This window comes from Lithobates pipiens, unplaced genomic scaffold (assembly GCF_037356315.1).
Source record: "Lithobates pipiens isolate NorthernLeopardFrog02 unplaced genomic scaffold, aLitPip1_a1.2 Scaffold_10, whole genome shotgun sequence".
Taxonomy (NCBI): Eukaryota; Metazoa; Chordata; class Amphibia; order Anura; family Ranidae; genus Lithobates; species Lithobates pipiens.
In genome coordinates this window covers 168,036,344-168,056,106 of record NW_027507686.1, presented here as the reverse complement: position 1 = coordinate 168,056,106, position 19,763 = coordinate 168,036,344, and positions in this window count along the sequence as shown.

The window sequence follows — 19,763 nt, the reverse complement described above, 5'->3', positions numbered from 1 at the left end:
TGGTTTTCGGGGTCCCGTACGTGGCTAGGCTCCCAAAAAGTCCCCCACATGTGGTATCCCCGTACTCGGGAGAAGCAGCAGAATTTATTTTGGGGTGTAATTTGACTTCTGCCCATAGCATGTGTGAGCAATATATCATTTAGTGACAACTTTGTGCAAAAAAAAAAAAGTTTGTAATATTCCCGCAACTTTTGGCAAAATATAAAATATTCCATGGACTCAACATGCCTCTCAGTAAATAGCTTGGGGTGTCTACTTTCCAAAATGGGGTCATTTGGGGGGGTTTTGTGCTATTTTGGCATTTTATGGACTTCGAAACTGTGATAGGTAGTGAGGAGTTAAATCAAAAATTTGCACCCTTAGAAATCCTGAAGGTGGTGATTGGTTTTCGGGGTGCCGTGCGCGACTAGACTCCCAAAAAGTCCCACACATGTGGTATCCCCGTACTCAGGAGAAGCAGCAGAATGTATTTTGGGGTGTCATTTCACATATGCCCATAGCATGTGTGAGCAATATATCATTTAGTGACAACTTGGTGCAAAAAAAAAAAAGTTTGTAATATTCCCGCAACTTGTGGCAAAATATAAAATATTCCATGGACTCAACATGCCTCTCAGTAAATAGCTTGGGGTGTCTACTTTCCAAAATGGGGTCATTTTGGGGGGTTTTGTGCTATTTTGGCATTTTATGACCTTCGAAACTGTGATAGGTAGTGAGGAGTTAAATCAAAAATTTGCACCCTTAGAAATCTTGAAGGTGGTGATTGGTTTTCGGGGTGCCGTGCGCGACTAGACTCCCAAAAAGTCCCACACATGTGGTATCCCCATACTCGGGAGAAGTAGCGGAATATATTTTGGGGTGCAATTCCACATATAACCATGGCATGTGTGAGCAATATATCATTTAGTGACAACTTTTTGTAAAAAAAAATTTTTTTTTTTTTTTTTGTCATTATTCAATCCCTTAGGACAAAAAAAATAAATATTCAATGGGCTCAACATACCCATCAGCAATTTCCTTGGGGTGTCTACTTTCCAAAATGGGGTCATTTGGGGGGGATTTGTACTGCCCTGCCATTTTAGCACCTCAAGAAATGAGATCGGCAGTCATAAATTAAAAGCTGTGTAAATTCCAGAAAATGTACTCTAGTTTGTAGACGCTATAACTTTTGCGCAAACCAAAAAATATATGCTTATTGACATTTTTTTTTACTAAAGACATGTGGCTGAATAAATTTTGCCCTCAATGTATGACTAAAATTTAGTTTATTCGATTTTTCTTATAACAAAAAGAAGAAAATATCTTTTTTTTCAAAATTTTCGCTCTTTTTCCATTTATATCGCAAAAAAAAAAAATCGCAGAGGCAATCAAATACCATCAAAAGAAAGCTCTATTTGTGGGAAGAAAAGGACGCAAATTTCGTTTGGGTGCAATATTGCATGACCGCGCAATTACCAGTTAAAGCAGCGCAGTGCGAAATTGCAAAAAGACCTCTGGTCCTTAAGGTATTTATTGGTCCGGAACTGAAGTGGTTAAAATTAGCACTTTTGATTTCGAACGTTCGAGTCCCATAGACTTTAATGGGGTTCTATAATTTGTACAAATTTTCGGTCTGTTCACAGGTTCTGGTGCGAGCCGGGGGGTGTTCAGCTCATCCCTAATGTTGAGTGATGGATTTATTTCTCCACAGATTATGCATATGTGTATACATATGTAGCGCCCTCTACTTAAGGGTAGGTGTGATATTGTAGAATTGGTGGTGTAGGATCTAGTATAGGTAAATTTAGCCAGGCCTGTGGTCTTTTTTACCAGGCCTGGTTGTTTTGATTCCGGGTTGGAAGTGTTGGAATAGTAGGGGGTGTGACCAGCTATACTTGGGATCAGAGATACCTCCTCTGCCTGACGGTTAATTGTACCAGCAGGAGAGGATGGGCTGAAACCTGAGTGGCAGGAAGTTTATGTGGGAGTCCTGACCAATCATTAACTTGTGTGGTCGAAAGGAGATCTCCTATATAAAGGGGGGTCACATGCTTCTAAGGGGGGAAGGGCGTGGGAGCCCGAGCACGGACAGAAGGCCTGGGGCCTGGGAGAGCAAAGATTCAGGCCGGACGCCTGGAGTGCAGCGGAGTCAGTATGTAACACTGGGAGAGAGTCGGACATCCCCACGTGGGGATGTGTCGGGCGAGTGAGGAGGAAGAAGGAGAAAATCGGAAGAAGAGAACTGGGTGATCGACTTTCTGTGAGTGAAACATGGATGGAGAAATTAGTGGAGAAACTAGTGCAGAAATGCTTGGAACTATATACTGCGAGTCTGAAGACTGCAGTATAAATCATAAGACAGTACTTCCAATGACTGAGGAATGTTGGCGTGTGAGTCATGGAAATAGGCGGTGATGGCCTGTGGCTCTAGGTCCAACACCCAAAGGTAATCTATCAGTCCAGCAGAGGGAATTATTCAGAATAATGCCTTTTTCACTTAACTTGGTAGTGCTGCACTAAAGGAAACAATAGAATCAGGAAAGGGGCGTGGCCGGCGCGTGACTGGAATGGCCACTTGAGCTCTGAGCTCTCCACATCCACGGCGACATACAGCTACTTCTATCACACCCCAGCCTTCGCCGTACCCCTGCTGAGCAGCACTAACACCCGCACTGCCTCGGGAGCAGGCTGCCCCGCAAACTGACGGCTTTCATGTATCAGCTGTCCGCACCGTTCCGGCCAAGATGGCGCCGCGGCAGACGAGAGAGACACACGAGCAGAGGCTGCAAGTTCTCCCCACAGAGGGGATAATCGCAACGCATCGGCTGCCACACTGGTAAGTGCATATAACTCGGGGGACCCCTTACACTCCCCTCCCGGGACTCCGACCACCGACAGTCCTGCAAAGAGCAAAATGAGGCTGGATGCCTCAGAGGTAATCCGGGAGGGAGACAGCACAAAAGAGATGCCTTATGGCTTCCCATTTCAGAGCCCTCAGCCAGACGCCATTGCTTCTTTCCCCACTGTGGGACAGGCTGTCATGGACACTACCCTCAAGGAAATCCTCATGTCACTCCGGAGTTCCTTGCAATCAGACATGTTATCAGTCATGCAGAGCATTGGCAACAGAATGAAAGTACTAGATGGCAGGGTCACTCATTTGGAAACTAATGTGGATGCTATGACTGCCACCATAAATTACATAATTGACACGCAAGAAGCACAGGCCCAGGAAACTAAATGGCTGACTGACAAATTAGCAAATTTGGAGGACAGGGCTAGACGCAACAACTTTAAAATCCGAGGGGTGCCAGAAACGGTACAAAACACTGATCTTCCTGCCTTTGCGAAGGGCCTAATCAAATCAGTGCTTCCTGAAGCAAAGAATATGGAACTACTTGTGGACCGTATTCACAGATTACCAAAACCTGCATTTTTGCCAGATTCAACCCCCAGAGACGTCATTCTCAGAGTGCATTTTTTTCATATCAAAGAGCAGTTCATGCAGAAGGTGAGAGCTATGCCAATGCTGCCTGAACCCTATAACCACCTCCAAATTTTTGCTGACCTATCACAGCACACCCTGAGCAGGTGTAGACAACTCAATAACATCACTAAAACCTTGCGCAATAACCAAATCCAATGCCAATGGATTGCTCCTGCCAAACTCTCCATCAGCCACGCTGGCTCAAAACATATGGTCTCTTCAGTCTCACAAGGACTGCGTTTGTTGCAGGATTGGGATATTGTCCCATCCAACAATGAAGTGCTGCCTATGGATCAGAGCAACACTGGCACCATATTGACCCAACCTCTTCCCCCGAGGGGCCACAGGAACGCCCTACCTATCTGAATGGCTGTGGTACACCCTTTATATTTGCCGTGTGAATGTGACTCCTGCTCACACTCGGTCTTATTAGACTTCTACCCGCATCCAGGGTTTTTAGACACTGTTGTGTCGTCCTCACACCCTGAGAACTGTTTCTGTTTTAGTTTCATCCTCTCCCATCTCCTACATTGTTATTTCACTGTTGGAAAAGTAACCATTACTTGGGAGCACCCCTGTCTTTTCAGCTGACTGCAGACTTTGACTCCTCAACACTTGAGCTCTCGCCTGAGAGCTACCTTTAACCTCCTCCCTCCACTCCCCCCCCTTTTTTTTATCTCTCATACAGGTACCTAGGCTCTACTGCTTGCTTCTCAACCAGAACCTTCCTAAGAACACCGGACAACAACCAGCGGACGTCCTCTTCCCAGCAATACTTACCAGCACGAATCTTATCAGATTGTAAAGGAAGCCGCTATCGTCCAAATCACCCACAACCAGTGGCGGCCCGTCCATAGGGGGCGCCCGGGCGCCGCCCCCCCCTTCTGTGTGGTCACAAAAAAAACAAAAAAAAATGTAAAAAAAAAAAAAAAAGTTTTAAAACTGCCCCTTTAAAAAATAAAAAGTTCTTTCAGGAAGTGCACTGTGCTCGAGCGCCGGTCACAGTGCACTATGGGAACGGCCACGCCAATGCAATCATGAGATTGCAGGCGTGGCGCTTCATTTGCGGGCGTTTAGCCCGCCTCAGGGCGCTTTCTGAAGCGCTGAGTAGTTTCCGCCCGGCGCTGTAGTATTGTTACTACGGCCGGGCGGGCAGTTTGATTGACATCTGAGTTGACTCAGATGTCACTTCCTGTCTTCTCTCTCCCATTTCACCTGAGAGAGGAAACAGGAAGTAAGAGGAGTAGAGCGGTGTGCAGGAGAGGAGCGGAGAACACCGCTGTGTAAGAAGAGGGGCTGCTGCAGTCTGGGGCTGGAGATGGCTGCTGGTCAGGATGGAGCCACAATCTGGACATTTGCTGGTTTTTCTGCTACTTGTCTCGGCTATAGGATTCTCTCCATCTGGAGCTACACAGAAAGGTAGGACCGCTCTCTATCATCAGGTGTCTGTGGGGTGACTGTGTTCCTATGGTGGGAACACATTGGGGGTCATGGATATTGGGTGTCTATGATAGACTGCACCTGCAAAGCAATGCTTGGACTTGTAGTTCCCCATCTGATCTCAAGCCCTTGGTGTAGGTTATGTTTAGGAAGTTTTAATTTCCTGTAGAACTACAGAAACCAGCCAGCTCCCCTGGGATGCCGAGTCCATCACATAAGCCGGAGAACCATGCCTTGCAGGTTTCTGTCTCTGCTTCGGGTCAGGCATGGTATTGTAGGTTCAGGTACAAACTCCTGTGTCAAGGCTGTTCTATGTCCCCAGCCCATAAAACACGCATGTCTAATAAGGATTAATGTCATTTATCAATGACGAGCCCGGTGTATAATGTCCAGCCTGTTATGTGAGGTGCAGAGCCCGGTGTATAATGTCCAGCCTGTTATGTGATGTGCAGAGCCCGGTGTATAATGTCCAGCCTGTTATGTGAGGTGCAGAGCCCGGTGTATAATGTCCAGCCTGTTATGTGATGTGCAGAGCCCGGTGTATAATGTCCAGCCTGTTATGTGATGTGCAGAGCCCGGTGTATAATGTCCAGCCTGTTATGTGATGTGCAGAGCCCGGTGTATAATGTCCAGCCTGTTATGTGATGTGCAGAGCCCGGTGTATAATGTCCAGCCTGTTATGTGATGTGCAGAGCCCGGTGTATATAATGTGCAGCCTGGTATATGATATGGATTCTATAAGGGGTGTGGCTTATGAGAAGTGGGAGGGGCCAACCGTGGAGGGGCGGGGTCTTGCGCCCCCCCCATCCTAAAACTTCACCAGCCGCCACTGCCCACAACTGTTGTCCCTCACGTTTACACCATGACTATAACAATTGTCACGATCAATACTAAGGGCTAGAACCACCCTGCAAAAAGAGCCTCTCTCTGGGCTCTAGCTAAACAAACTAAGTGCGACATCCTCTGTGCGCAAGAGACGCACTTCTTGGCCAACGATCCTCCTTCCTGCACCAATAGAAACCTTAATACTGTTTACACAGCCAACGCAGCTCAGAAGAAGAAGGGAGTGCTAATAGTTGTTAGCAACTCTTTGACCTTTCACCAGGACCATTGCCTTTTGGATCCAGGAGGCCGTTATATAATTTTAAAATGTCATATCAATAACGCCCCTTATACTATTGTTAATGTGTATATCCCGAACACCCATCAATTCCGCTTTCTTCGGAAGCTACACAAAAAAGTTAAAGCACTACAGCATGGTGCAACTATATGGTGTGGCAACTTCAACTGCACCCCTGACCCAGAACTAGACTTTTCATCTCACACCGCAAGGAGACGCCCGGAGTTAAACTCTCTCCTACATGAATTAGGACTCTATGATGTCTGGAGGTGTACCCACGCAGATGAAAAAGACTTCACATTTTTCTCTCCCTGCCACAACTCTTATTCACGTATTGATCTCTTTCTCACAGACCCGTGGACTTTACAAAAAGTCTCTGCCTCTACTATCCATCTAACCTCTTGGTCCGACCACTCCCCTGTAAGTCTGACCATTGAGGACACCACCAGAAGCGCTCCGACCTACTTATGGAGGCTGAACACCAGGATACTGCAATTCCTACCATATACCCAAATCTTACAGGACAATCTGGTGTCGTTCTTCGAACAAAATACGGATTCAGTTACTGACCCGCATGTTTTATGGTCTGCACATAAGGCATTTATGCGCGGACTCTTTATTCAAATGGGAGCTAGAGATAAGAGGCAAAGGAGGCAGCGAATGAACACGTTATTGGCAGACATTCAATCTACTGATCTCCTTAATAAGCAAAATCCTACACAAGCACTTAAATCAAAACTTATTGCCCTCAGATTAGACCTCAGAGCCTTACTGTTGGAAACCCATGACAAATACAAAAGACGGTTAAAAATGAGATTCTACGCTGAGAGCAATAAACCAGGTAAACTACTCTCCCACCAGATCAAAGGCCACTCCTCTAAATCCCACATTCCCTACATCTACCATCCACGTACTAATGCCAAATTGGCCAACCCACAAGCCATTGCCAACGCCTTTAGTGCCTACTATAGCACTCTTTATAATTTGAAAGATGGCCCAAATCAACCTCAACCCACGCCCCTACAAATAAAAACGTTCTTAGACTCAATTTGTCTACCCAGCTTAACTCCCCTTCAACTAGATGAACTAAACGCGCCCTTCACGACGGAAGAAATTACACGTGCCATACAATCCTTACCCAACAACAAAGCACCTGGGCCTGACGGTTTTGTGGGAGAATACTACAAACTATTTAATCACATACTCACCAAACACATTACTCCAGTGTTCAATTCTGCTGCCTTCTCGGCCCCTTTCCCACAAGAAATGCTGAAAGCTTTAATTATAACAGTTCCGAAGCCAGGGAAGGAGCCCACCTCAGCACAAAATTTCCGTCCTATCTCCCTACTTAACCACGACGTAAAACTTTATGCTAAGGTAATAGCGAATAGGCTGTCTGACTTGATGCCGCAATTGGTACACCCTGACCAGTCAGGACTTATAAAAGGACGCCAAACGTCTGATGCGACCCGATGAATGATTAACATCATCCATCACACAGTGACCCATCGAATGCCTTCTCTGCTTCTGTCTTTGGATGCGGAGAAGGCATTTGATAGGGTTCACTGGCAATATCTAAAACAGACTTTGGAAAAATTTGGCTTCCAAGGACATATCTTGTTGGCAATCTTGGCTTTATACTCCTCCCCATTAGCACAAGTCTATTGTTCATCCATGCTATCCACTGAGTTTACTATAACCAATGGTACGCGGCAAGGCTGCCCTCTTTCACCCCTAATGTTTAACTTGTTAATCGTACCCCTTTGCGGCTAAAGTCAGATCCCAAGTACTTATCTCGGGTGTTAATATTGGCGGCAAAGAACACAAAATCAGCCTCTTTGCTGGTGATGTGATCTTCTCTTCCTCTTCCCTGGCTTCTGTGCAAAGGCTACTGGATGAATTCAGCTGTGTATCCTATTATAAAGTTAATGTGACTAAGTCTTACATATTACCTCTAGCATTGTCTCAACCACAGCAACATCACCTGTGCAGCCAATATCATTATGCATGGTCCACAGATTCCCTCACTTACCTGGGCATTACTATCACAAACACCACCGCTGCTTTATACAAAGCAAATTTCATCCCTTAGCCAAGCTTCCTACAGACCTAGCAAACATTTCCAAACTTATGCTCTCCAGCTAAGGCAGACTTGCAGCATTCAAGATGCTTAAACTCCCCCAGCTGCTTTACCTATTCAGAGCACTACCCATACCTATACCGTCCTCCTTCACACAGATTCAATCCATACTTCGAAAATTCATATGGCAAGGTAAAAAATCCAGAATAGCATGACATCTTCTTATGAAAAACAGAAAAGTAGGTGGCATAGGATATATTGATATTAGACACTACTATAACGCGGCACTCCTAGTCCAACTCAGAGCTTGGTTTACCACTGACACTGAATAATCACTGGAGCACTATGGAAGCTTCTCAGGTCTTAGGCAAGAACTTACAGAATTGGCTACTATCCACACCCAAAATAAAAAAATCTGATCATCACCTATCTCCAACCATTAAAGCAACATCGGCAGCCTTTACTTATTTGTTTGAGCACCTAAATACCACAGCTCCTACCTGTGAAATTCCTCTCCCCATAGAAACGTTAAACCTACTGATCAGGGACTTACAGCTTTCCTCTTGGAAAAATAAGGGTATATCTCACATTTCAGACATATACGATAATGAATATATACATCCAGTCACCTCCTTGCAGAACAAATTCTCACATCCTACTACGGAATACTTTAAATATGTCCAGATATCACACTGTCTACTACGAACTCCTTCCCTAAGTCGCAACATACCAACAGCGGCTTGGCATTACTTATCCAACAACTCAACATCGGCCAAGGGTATCTCTCTCTCTTTTACGCTCTACTAGATGGTAAAAATACTTTCGAGAAATTGCCCCCTATGCTAAACTGGGAAAGAGATTTAGGTACCACATATTCTACACAACAATGGCATAGTGCAGTGATGGCAAACCTTGGCACCCCAGATGTTTTGGAACTACATTTCCCATGATGCTCCAGTACACTGCAGAGTGCCAGAGCATCATGGGAAATGTAGTTCCAAAACATCTGGGGTGCCAAGGTTCGCCATCACTGGCATAGTGCATTACGCGCCACTTTCATGGCAACAAAATTGGCTAACCTTTGGGATCTCACACATAAACTGAACCTTCAGTGGTACATTATTCCAACCCAAATACACAGATATAACCCCACCACAGATCCTAACTGTTGGAGACTTTGCGGCCTCCCAGGTACCTTATACCACATTCTATGGGACTGCCCTAAATTAACTCAGTTTTGGGTAAATACCTTTCACCTCATAACAGAAATCACACATATTGCCTCCCCTCCAAATCCAGAACTGGCACGCCTCAATATTGGAATTGATAACTACCCACACAATCTTCAATGCATAGTTACTCATATATGTTTAGCAGCAAGGTTGACCATTGCACGTAACTGGAAATCCCCAGACCAACTATCACATACAGAAGTCATAAGAGTGACACACCTACACGGAATGCATGAACGCATGTATGCCTCGGCAGAAGGATCTCTATCTAAACTGACACACAGAGGGGAAGCTTGGCTAGAATGGTATAAAACGGCCAAACTTATATTTCACTGAACATTCTCATTAATCCATGAGAGACATGTATCGCTCATGTCCTCACTTACCTTCTCCCCACCCCCTTTTTTTTATTATCCCCCTTTCTAAATATGATGCCTACATATTAGATAAATGTTCATTACTGGTTACTACCAACAGGGTATTTTTATTTTTTTCTATTTCTTTGTCGTCAATACCTCAATGGTTATGTTATTGATGTTTTCTGTCTCTATCTCCTACATTGGTTAATTTTACCAAAGCAGATAAAAAATAAGTTGAATGTCCTGTTAGCATTCGTTACCTTCGATACCTCGGTTCCTCTTGAGTACAGTGTGTTCCCGATTGGGGTACCTGGGGCAAGGTGATGACCCCCTTAACATTTGGACTCTGTAGCGCTAGCTTTCTAACCTTTTCTTCAATGATCTGTACCTTCATTGTTACATTTAGAAATTAGATGTACTGATATTGCAGATATACTGTTAACGATATTTTCTCAATTTGACTTCTTTAAATTGTACTTTGCATCTATATTTCTCAATAAAAATTATTGAAAAAGAATCAGGAAATGATCGCTCTAGGGGAGTCCAGTTACAAAGTAACGGCTATGGATTACGCCCTCATATAGTGGGGTCTGGTGGAGCATCTCATATCTCTCAGTGAACAACCCCAGACTTATTCCACGAATAAAGAGTAATAAAACTAAAACGTTGACTGTTGGTGTCATGTGCGTGTAATGGGAGAACAGAAGTGGAGTGATTGGCAAGATGATAATGAACAACCCAGCAGCCCCCATGGGGGTACCGCTACATGTTAGAAGGCTGGCCATTGGTTAGCCTGCATTTGTAGGAGGAGTGTGGGGCTTCTTAATCCCCTCCTCTCCTCCTATGATCTCGTCGGCTGCATTTCCGGGTTGTCGATGAGCGCATTTCCGGTTCCGGGTCAGCTCTGTGCGGTAGTCGGCTGTACAGCGTGGACGTTCGGCGCTGTCCTCCTGGGGGGTCGGTGGGTGTCTGCAGTCGTCCTTGCTGCATCGGTCGGTCGGGGGAGATGCTCACTCTCCTATCTCCCCTCATGCAGGCTCGTTCCAGGGATCAGAGGCAGGTCGCTCCAGTCTTCTGGTCGGCGCCAGTGGTTGCAGTTCAGCTGCGGTGGGTAGTGACTCTGCTGTCGGTGCAGGTAGGTCTGGGGTCAGGGGGTTAGGGTGGGGGGGGTCGCCGCTGGGCAGGGGTTGCAACATGCTTGTTGGGCAGGTGGCTGGGGGGGGGGGGTCGCCTCTGGGCAGGGGTTGCAGCTTGCTGGGTGTACAGGTGGCTGAAGTGAGGAGGGGGGGGGGGGGTGTTTGCATTTGTTGGTCTGGGTTTCTGTCAGTTTTTTTTTACAGGTTAGGTCAATCATGTCTGTCATTTATTTTGTGTTTGTCAAGCTGCTGCAGGGGTTCATTGGTGTTTCCACCCCATGCACAGGGTGTTTTCCTTTCTTCACAGGAGGATCAGTTGGTATACGGTTTGTTGGTCAAGGTAAGTGAGAAGGGGGGGGGAAAGGGGGGTAAGTAGCGGAGTTCATGTACCTATCTTTTTGGGGGTTCAGGGTTTTCTGGTGTTGTTAGGAGGTCTATGGGTTGTCCGGGGGGCGGGGTATCGTGGTTTTTGTTGCTCTGGGTCCAATCGGTGCTGGCGCGAGCTGGGGTCAGTTCTGTCGGTTTTAAATGCACATGGACTGGGGCGCACAGGTTTCTCCTATGGGGTTTGGGCTTTCCTCAGCTATGTGGCCACGGTTAGCCCCTCATTCGGGCTGCCACTTAGCTCTCACGGGAGGACCACGCCTTGGGGGGGTCACGGTGGTTGCAGGGTGGGGGGGCTGGGGGTTGTTCCAGCCTGGTAGGTTTGGGTGGGCTCTCAGCCTCTTTTTCAGGGGCTCAAGGTCACTGTTACCACGGTTCTTACCCAGGGATTTTCCCACCACAGAGCACATTCTCTCTGTTCGGGTGGGGTTTTTTCCTTGGGGTTCGGTTCTGTTTGGTTAGGGTAATGTCGTTTGCATTTTGTTATTGTTTTCAGGTCTTTTCATCGCAGTGTCGCAGGTGGATTCTTCGGTTCTTTCAGGAACGTCAGGTGTGTTCGCTTGTTTCTTGCCCAGGGGTTAGTTGAGCGTTTTACATAATTGGATCTGTCACGTCTTCAGATCCGTACAGGCTGAGGTTTCATTTTTAATTGGTTGTATTTGCAATCTTCTCGCCTGTACTTTCATACGTCATACGTTGCACGTCACTTACATTCTTATTTGGTACCTACCACGGTCTGTGGGTACTAAGCCCTGAGTTTTTTCGTTTTTAATTTCCTGTTCTAGCGCCACAGGTTGCTCGGGCTCGTGCTACACTCACGCAGGGGGTCACGGTCACTAGCATCTCATGCGCTATGTTCTGTGTTCTCAGCACCACTCACCATTTCGGTTAGGTTAGGTAGGTTTGGGCATGTCAGGATGTGCTTGATGTTTTGGTTGGTTTTTCTACAGATTGGATCATGTCACACGTGTCTAAAAGTGACGAATTTGCGTTCATCCCATCCACTCCGGCTAGGGCTTCTGAGCACGGCTGTACACCATCTTTGAGGAGTTGGACTGTTCCTAGGCTCATGGCTGAACTCCGGGGAAGAGGCATTCCTTTCCCAGCCTCAGCCAGGAAAGCGGAATTATTTAGACTCCTCTTTCCAGTTCCTTCCCAGCCACAGCCTGCCGCCAGCGCGGATCAGGCATCCCTGGTCACGTCTCTGACGCAGATCCATGCGGTATTGAATACCTTGTCCACTTCTGTTCAGCTGTTGCAGGACAGGATGGATGTATTGGAGGCCCGTCCAGCCAGTGCGGTGTTGCCAGTGGCGTCCCCTGGTCTGGTGCCGTCGGTGCCGTCTGCAGGTAACAGCAGTGGGCCCGTACCTTTGATAATTCCTTCAGCTTCTGCCTTATTGCCTTCAGTTTCTCCCGCTCATTTCATTCCGGCCAATCTGAAGAAGGACATCTTGGAGGGGAAAGATGTCAATCTGGCGTCTCTACTCATTGCATCACAGGATGTGGTAGAGAACAAAGCTTATGCTTGCGGGGAAGTTTCGGTGGTCCTCAGGACCCGTCATCCCAGGCTTAACCGCAAGCTAAGCATTGCTGAATTTGTACTGGCTTTCGGTATTTTTAGGGATGTCATCTGCACGGTTAGTCCCGGCAGGAGGGAGGAGCTGGACCTCTACCTACACAAGGTGGTTGATTTGGCCCACAAATATGGCGGTTCCACGTTCTATGACTATCATAGGTCTTTCTCTTCCAAAGTGGCAGCAATGTGGGCTCAGTTCCAATTGGTCACATGTTGGAGTAACATTGACACAGAGTTATTCTGTAGACACTTTGCTAGTCAGAAATCTCCAACTTGTGCTAACTGTCAATCTGCGGCCCACACTGCCAATTGGTGTCCCAATCTGGACCACCCAGGGGTTTCTGGGGCTCACAGGTCAGGTTTTAGTGGTCCTTCCTCTGGGCCTTCGGGGCAGTTTGACAAGCTTGGCAGGCCCATCCGTTTGCTGGGTAAGGCTCAGCTTTGTAACAATTTCAATTACACAACCTGTAATTACAATCAATGTAGGTTGATGCATGTGTGTGCCAACTGCTTTAGGGCTCATCCTAAAACTGCTTGTCCGATCAAGCCATCCGGGGCATCTTGACTGAGCCGGGTCAATATTCCCAGGTTGGATTTCTGGTTGTGCCATCATCCTTCCCCGGGTTTCAGGCGGTTCTTGGTGGATGGGTTTTCAGAGGGGTTTCACACGGGTTTAATCACCCTCCCGTTGCAGTCTCACGAATGTGCCAATTTGGTCTCTGCTGCCGACAATGCCGGTGTAGTGGACCGGCCGTTGCAGGATGAGCTGTCTAAGGGGTTTGTGATTGGGCCTTTTTTGTCCCCGCCTTTCAGTATGTGGAGGGTCAGCCCCGTTGGCGTTGTTAAAGGGAAATTTTCAAATAAATTTCGTTTGATTTACGATCTGTCGGCTCCTCATTCTTCTCATATTCCTAGTTTAAATTCTCTTATCCCATCTGAGGAGTTTTCCTTGCAGTACGCATCAGTGGATTCTGCCATTCAACATATCTTGCAGTCAGGCAGGGGGACATGGTTGTCGAAAGCAGACATCTCTGACGCTTTCAAGCTCCTCCCGATCAGACCATCGCTCTGACAGTGGCATGGTTTCAAATGGCGGGGGCAGTTTTACTTCGCTACCAAGCTTACTTTTGGCTCCAAGAGTAGCCCTTGGATTTTCAACAATTTTGCTTCTGCGCTCAATTGGATTTTGTCTACGCAGTTGGGGTGTGGCAAGGTTATTCATTACTTGGATGATTTCTTGCTGCTGGAGTTCCCGGCTCAGCCACCCAAGGATCTCGCGGTTCTCACCGAGTTATTCAGTGATCTGAATGTCCCCTTGGCTACCCACAAGGTCGAGGGACCGTCCACAGTGATTACCTTTTTGGGGATCACTTTGGACACTGTCCATATGATGGCAAGCTTACCGCAGGACAAGCTGGTGAGGATCCGCAAATTCATTCACAAGTTGGTCAGGTCTCCGATGTGCTCTAAAAAAGAACTACAGTCGCTTTTGGCTATGCTCAATTTTGCCACGGGGATCATTCCTCAGGGCAGGTCGTTTGTGTCCAGACTCCTGGCCCTCCTCCCGCTCTTCCAAGAAGCAGATTCGGTAGTGCGGTTGAGGGCTGACGCTAGGGCCGATCTTCTCATGTGGGATCGGTTTTTGTGTGGTTGGAATGGGATTTCTTTGTTCATTCATGCCCCCACGTCAGTTTCCCCCAGGGTTTTTTCGGATGCCGCCGCTTCGGTAGGTTTCTCTGCTATTTTTGGGGACCAGTGGCTTGCGGGCCCCTGGCCGCCGGAGGTGGCAGACATTCCAGGTTTCTCACGGACGTCCGCTCTATTTGAGATTTTCCCCGTGATGGCCGCTGCCTGCACTTGGGGTCCCTCTTGGTCTGGGCAGACGATTATTTTCTTCACTGACAACATGGCCACGGCGAAGATCATCAACAAGGGGAGGTCAGGTTCTCTCGTGATCATGGCATTCATGCGCAGATTGACGTAGTTGGGCCTTAAATTTAGTTTTCATTTCCAGGGGGAGTTTATAAGTGGGGTTTTTAACGGGGCTGCTGATGCGTTATCTAGGGCTGATTTTCAGCGTTTCTTTTCGCAGGATCCAGAGGCAGATCGGAGGGGCATGCCAGTTCCGCCATTTGCCATGCTGAGGTTGGATTAGATGCCCTAGGTTTTTAAGCGGCCGGCCTAATCAATGCATCATTATCCAGGAACACGCTCAGGGCTTACGGAACGGCTTGGAGGTGTTTCAATGGTTTCAGGTCCCTCTTCCCCTCCAATAGGGTGGGTGATGTCAGTTACATTCTGGCTTTCATGGCTTATTGCCATAATAAATTGTCTCTTTCCTTTAATACCATCAAATTATACCTCGCTGGGGTCCAACATTTCTTTTCCCTGCTTCATCCTGAGTTTCCGTCATTTTTTGCGGCTCATCCTATTAGAGCCATGCTTAAAGGTATTCAGAAGACGCAGGGGAGGCCAGCTGTCACACGTTTGCCTATTTCAGGGCAGGTGTTCCGGGGGTTAGCGGATTTACTTTCCCTCTCTCCCTTCGGGTTGGGTCCTAGTGTGGTTCTGAAAGCAGCGATATACCTTTGTTTTTTTGGGTTCCTGAGGCCAGGGGAGGTGTCTCGTGCTGGGCGTCACGCTCCAGTTCTCCTGAAGAATAGTCTCACCAGGTGGCCGGATCATTATTCACTTCAGCTTCCCAACAATAAGAACCGCCAGGTGGGGCAGGGGTTTGTCATCAAGTTTTACAGATCTCACTCTGACTGGTGTCCAGTGGAGGTGTTAGATCAGCTCATGGGCTTGTTCACTGCAGCTCCTCCCGACAGCCCATTACTACCCTTTCCTTCTCAGGGCCTCTCCTCCAGCCAGTTAATTTCCCATGTTAGAATTTTGCTTGGTAGGTTGGGGCTCAACCCGAAACAGTTCTCAGGACACTCGTTCAGGATTGGCGCAGCTTCCGCAGCTTCCAAACAGGGGGTCCCTTCCCATGTCATTAAGTTCATGGGACGTTGGCAATCGTCATGCTATACTAGGTACATTCCGGATCCACATGCTGAGGTCAGACGAGCTTTTACCATGTTGTTAGGTTGATCTTTTATTGTTGGTTTCATTAAATCACTTTTCATACCTAGTTCGTGTCTTTTTGCCCTCTTTTAAGTATACTCTCACGGGCGACCACGGCACACCTCAGGTCGCCAGGGTTGGGGGGGTTTCATGTCCTTTTAGTATCCAGACTCTGACTACAAGTTAGAAGGCTGGCCATTGGTTAGCCTGCATTTGTAGGAGGAGTGTGGGGCTTCTTAATCCCCTCCTCTCCTCCTATGATCTCGTCGGCTGCATTTCCGGGTTCCCTCCCACCCGTTCCCATTTTTTTCATTTATTTACTCTTAGGGTATGCCCTCTTTTAAGTATACTCTCACGGGCGACCATGGCACACCTCAGGTCGCCAGGGTTGGGGGGTTTCATGTCCTTTTAGTATCCAGACTCTGACTACAAATATATATACACAGATATCCATCCGTGTTATTACATACTGTAGACATAACACCTCATGGTCCTTAATTATTTATCAAACATTTAACAACATCGATACTTGGGCTGACATGGGGCGTCATAGATGGTTCCTATCATACAGCGAAGGGGCAGCATTGTGAACTGAGGTGGGGTGTCTTGTGCGTGGCGTCAACGGTGTCAGTCACCGATGACGTCACGTCTCGATGTCGGCAGTGATAGATACAATGGATTCCGGGCATGACACGCATCATCGGAGTAGAGATTCGCCCCAACCCGTGACGTCGTCAGGTAACTCCCCTTCCTCTCCAACCATCCCCGTGTCTGGAGGGAGAGAGAGAAAGATGTGGGGGTGTATCAACAGCAGAGATGTCTCACATACTGTCCAGCATCAATCCAGATCATGTGAACACATAGCTCCCAAATGTGTCACATTTACTGGATTGAAGTCATGCAGAATCAGAGGTGATGCTGCCCAAGGTCACAAATGCCACCCTCTTATGGCACGCCCAGCCTAGATAGGTGGGCATGAGATGACTACCCAGTGTGACCTTGGGCAGCATCATCTCTATGATTCTGCATGACTTCAGTAACGCCACCCCCGAAGAAACTGCTTGGTGATTTTGGGTTCTCTGTTCTATGCCTCAACTCCAAGAATGGCCTCAGCCCCTCTGGCATACCTAGTTAGATATAAAATTTCTGCAAACACTTTCAATAGTGCAATTAAAAAAAATACCAATATCCAGGACAGGGTCAGGGGAGCTTGTTTTTTTTTCCCCACGCCAGTGGCCATGATCAGAGATGCATGCACTGTCCTGTCACCATTTGAGGAGGCCACGAGGATGGTAAGCAGTGACAGTGCATGCATCAGGGACACTGTACCTCTTGTCCACCTGTTGGAGCACACACTGCGTGGAATAATGGACAGGGCACTTGAGGCAGAACAGAGGCAGGAAGAGGAGGACTTCCTTGCCTCTCAAGGCCCCCTTTATCCAGATAGTGTTCCTGCCATCCCGCCGATCACACAGGAAGAGGAGGAGGAGGAAGAGGATTGTGTTAGCATGGAGGTGGAGCCTGGCACTCAGCATCAGCAGTCTTTTAGGGATGATTTACAGTCCCAAGAAACCCGTGGACTTGTACGTGGCTGGGAGGAGGTGGCTGCAGATCATGTCATCCTTAGTGACTCAGAGGACTGCGGACCGAATGCCTCAGCTAACCTACGCTGCATGGCCTCCCTGATCCTGCAAAGCCTGCGGAAGGATCCTCGTATTCAGCGGATCAAGGAGAGGGATCATTACTGGCTGGCAACTCTCCTTGATCCACATTACAAGGGTAAGGTTGCAGACCTTATCTTGCCATCGCAGAGGGAGCAGAGGATGAGACATCTCCGGGAGGCCTTGCAGAAAGGTCTGTGCAATGCGTTCCCAGAGACAGGGAGGTTACAAATTCCTGGTCCTGAACAACATGTTGCTGAGGCTTTGGTCAGTCACAGAAGGAGCGGTGGAGAAGGTGGCCATCTGACAGATGCGTTCAGACAATTTTTTAGTCCGCAGCCCCAAGGTATGATCGGTTCCAGCAACCATCGCCAGCGTCTGATTTATATGGTGCAGGAATACCTAGGGGCAAGGTCAGACTTGGACACCTTTCCCACCGTCTTTGGGAGGGATCACTGGCCAGAGCTTGCACAGTATGTAATTGAGCTACTGGCCTATCCTGCATCCAGCGTTCTTTTGGAACACACATTCAGTGCTGCTGGAGGCTTTGTAACCGATCACAGGGTGCACCTGTCTACCAACTCGGCTGATCGACTGACCTTTATAAAGATGAATCAGTCTTGGATTACCAACAGCTACCAAGCACCTGAAGCTGATGTAACTGAATAATTTTTTGGGAAATGTCACATCCCTTCAAGACTATGCTTATGCTGATGCTGAGTGACTATCCTGTTATGCTGACTATCTTCTTCCTCCTCAATGATCCTGCTGATAGCTTGGAAGAACATTTTTGGTTCTTGGCCCCGCCACCAGTGGCTAAGGCCCAATTTTTCAGCCCCTGTTTAACAGGGGCATGTAATTACAATTTTTGATGCAATACTTTGCAGCAGGGCTCATTCCTGCACTCCAACTAGAGTATCTGTGAGGGGTTGCAGTGTCGTGTTACCAGCACCAGTGCCTAAGGCTCAATTTTTCAGCCCCTGTTTAACAGGGACATGTAATTACAATTTTTAATGCAATACTTTGCAGCAGGGCTCATTCCTGCACTCCAACTAGCGTATCTGTGAGGGGTTGCAGTGTCGTGGTATCAGCACCAGTGCCTAAGGCCCAATTTTTCAGCCCCTGTTTAACAGGGGCGTGTAATTACAATTTTTGATGCAATATTTTGCAGGAGTGTTCGTTGCTGCGCTCAACTACAATATTTGTGAGTAGTTGCAGTGTCGTGACACCAGCACCAGTGCCTAGGGCCCAATTTTTCAGCCCCGTTTAACAGGGAGCATGTAATTACAATTTTTGATGCAATACTTTGCAGCAGGGCTCATTCCTGCTCTCCAACTAGAGTTTCTGTGAGGTGTTGCAGTGTTGTGGCACCAGTGCCTAAGGCCCAATTTTTCAGCCCCTGTTTAACAGGTGCATGTAATTACAATTCTTGATATATTTCACAGCAGGGCCTGTTCCAGCACCAACCGAGAGTAACTGTGAGGACTTACAGTGTTGTGGCACCAGCACCACCACAACCACCAAAAGCACAATTTTTCTACCACTGTTCGACAATGGCATGTAATTACAATTCTTGATATAATAGTTCACAGCAGGGTGTTCCAGCACCCACCAAGAGTCACTTTGAAGGTTTACAGTATTGTGGCAACACCAACACCTTAGGCCCGAATTTCTGCAGAGCATATAAGGCAGGCCCCTACTTTCAAACATCCAACTTAAAACGTCTCCTACTTGCAAACGGAAGGAGACAATAGGAAGCGAGATGAAAAAAGACAGACGACCCAAAAAAATGTATACAGGGGTGATAACCCTTCCCTATGTTTTCTAAAAAGCTTAAAAATATCTTTTTTGACTGGAGCTACACTTTAAAAATTTACAAGTTCAAAATCACAAACAGATTCTACTTAACACAACAAACCTACACAGTCCCTGTCTTGTTTGCACCGCCTGTATACTGCTGTTCTGAGTATATAGGGCCTGGGGGCCCCACACCTTTCCTTTTTTTAATTTGGGTACGGGGTTCCCCTTAATATCCATACAAGACTCAAAGGGGCTGGTAATGGGCAGGGGGGCTACCCATGCCATTTTTCCATATTTTTCCAATGATTTTAATCCGTATTTCCGGAACCACACATTACATTAAAACCGCAAGCAGTTTTAAATTACTTTTTTTCCGTTAGAAATGTCATTTTGTGCAGGGACTGTTCTAAACACGGGAAACATGTGCCACTTCACAGGCAT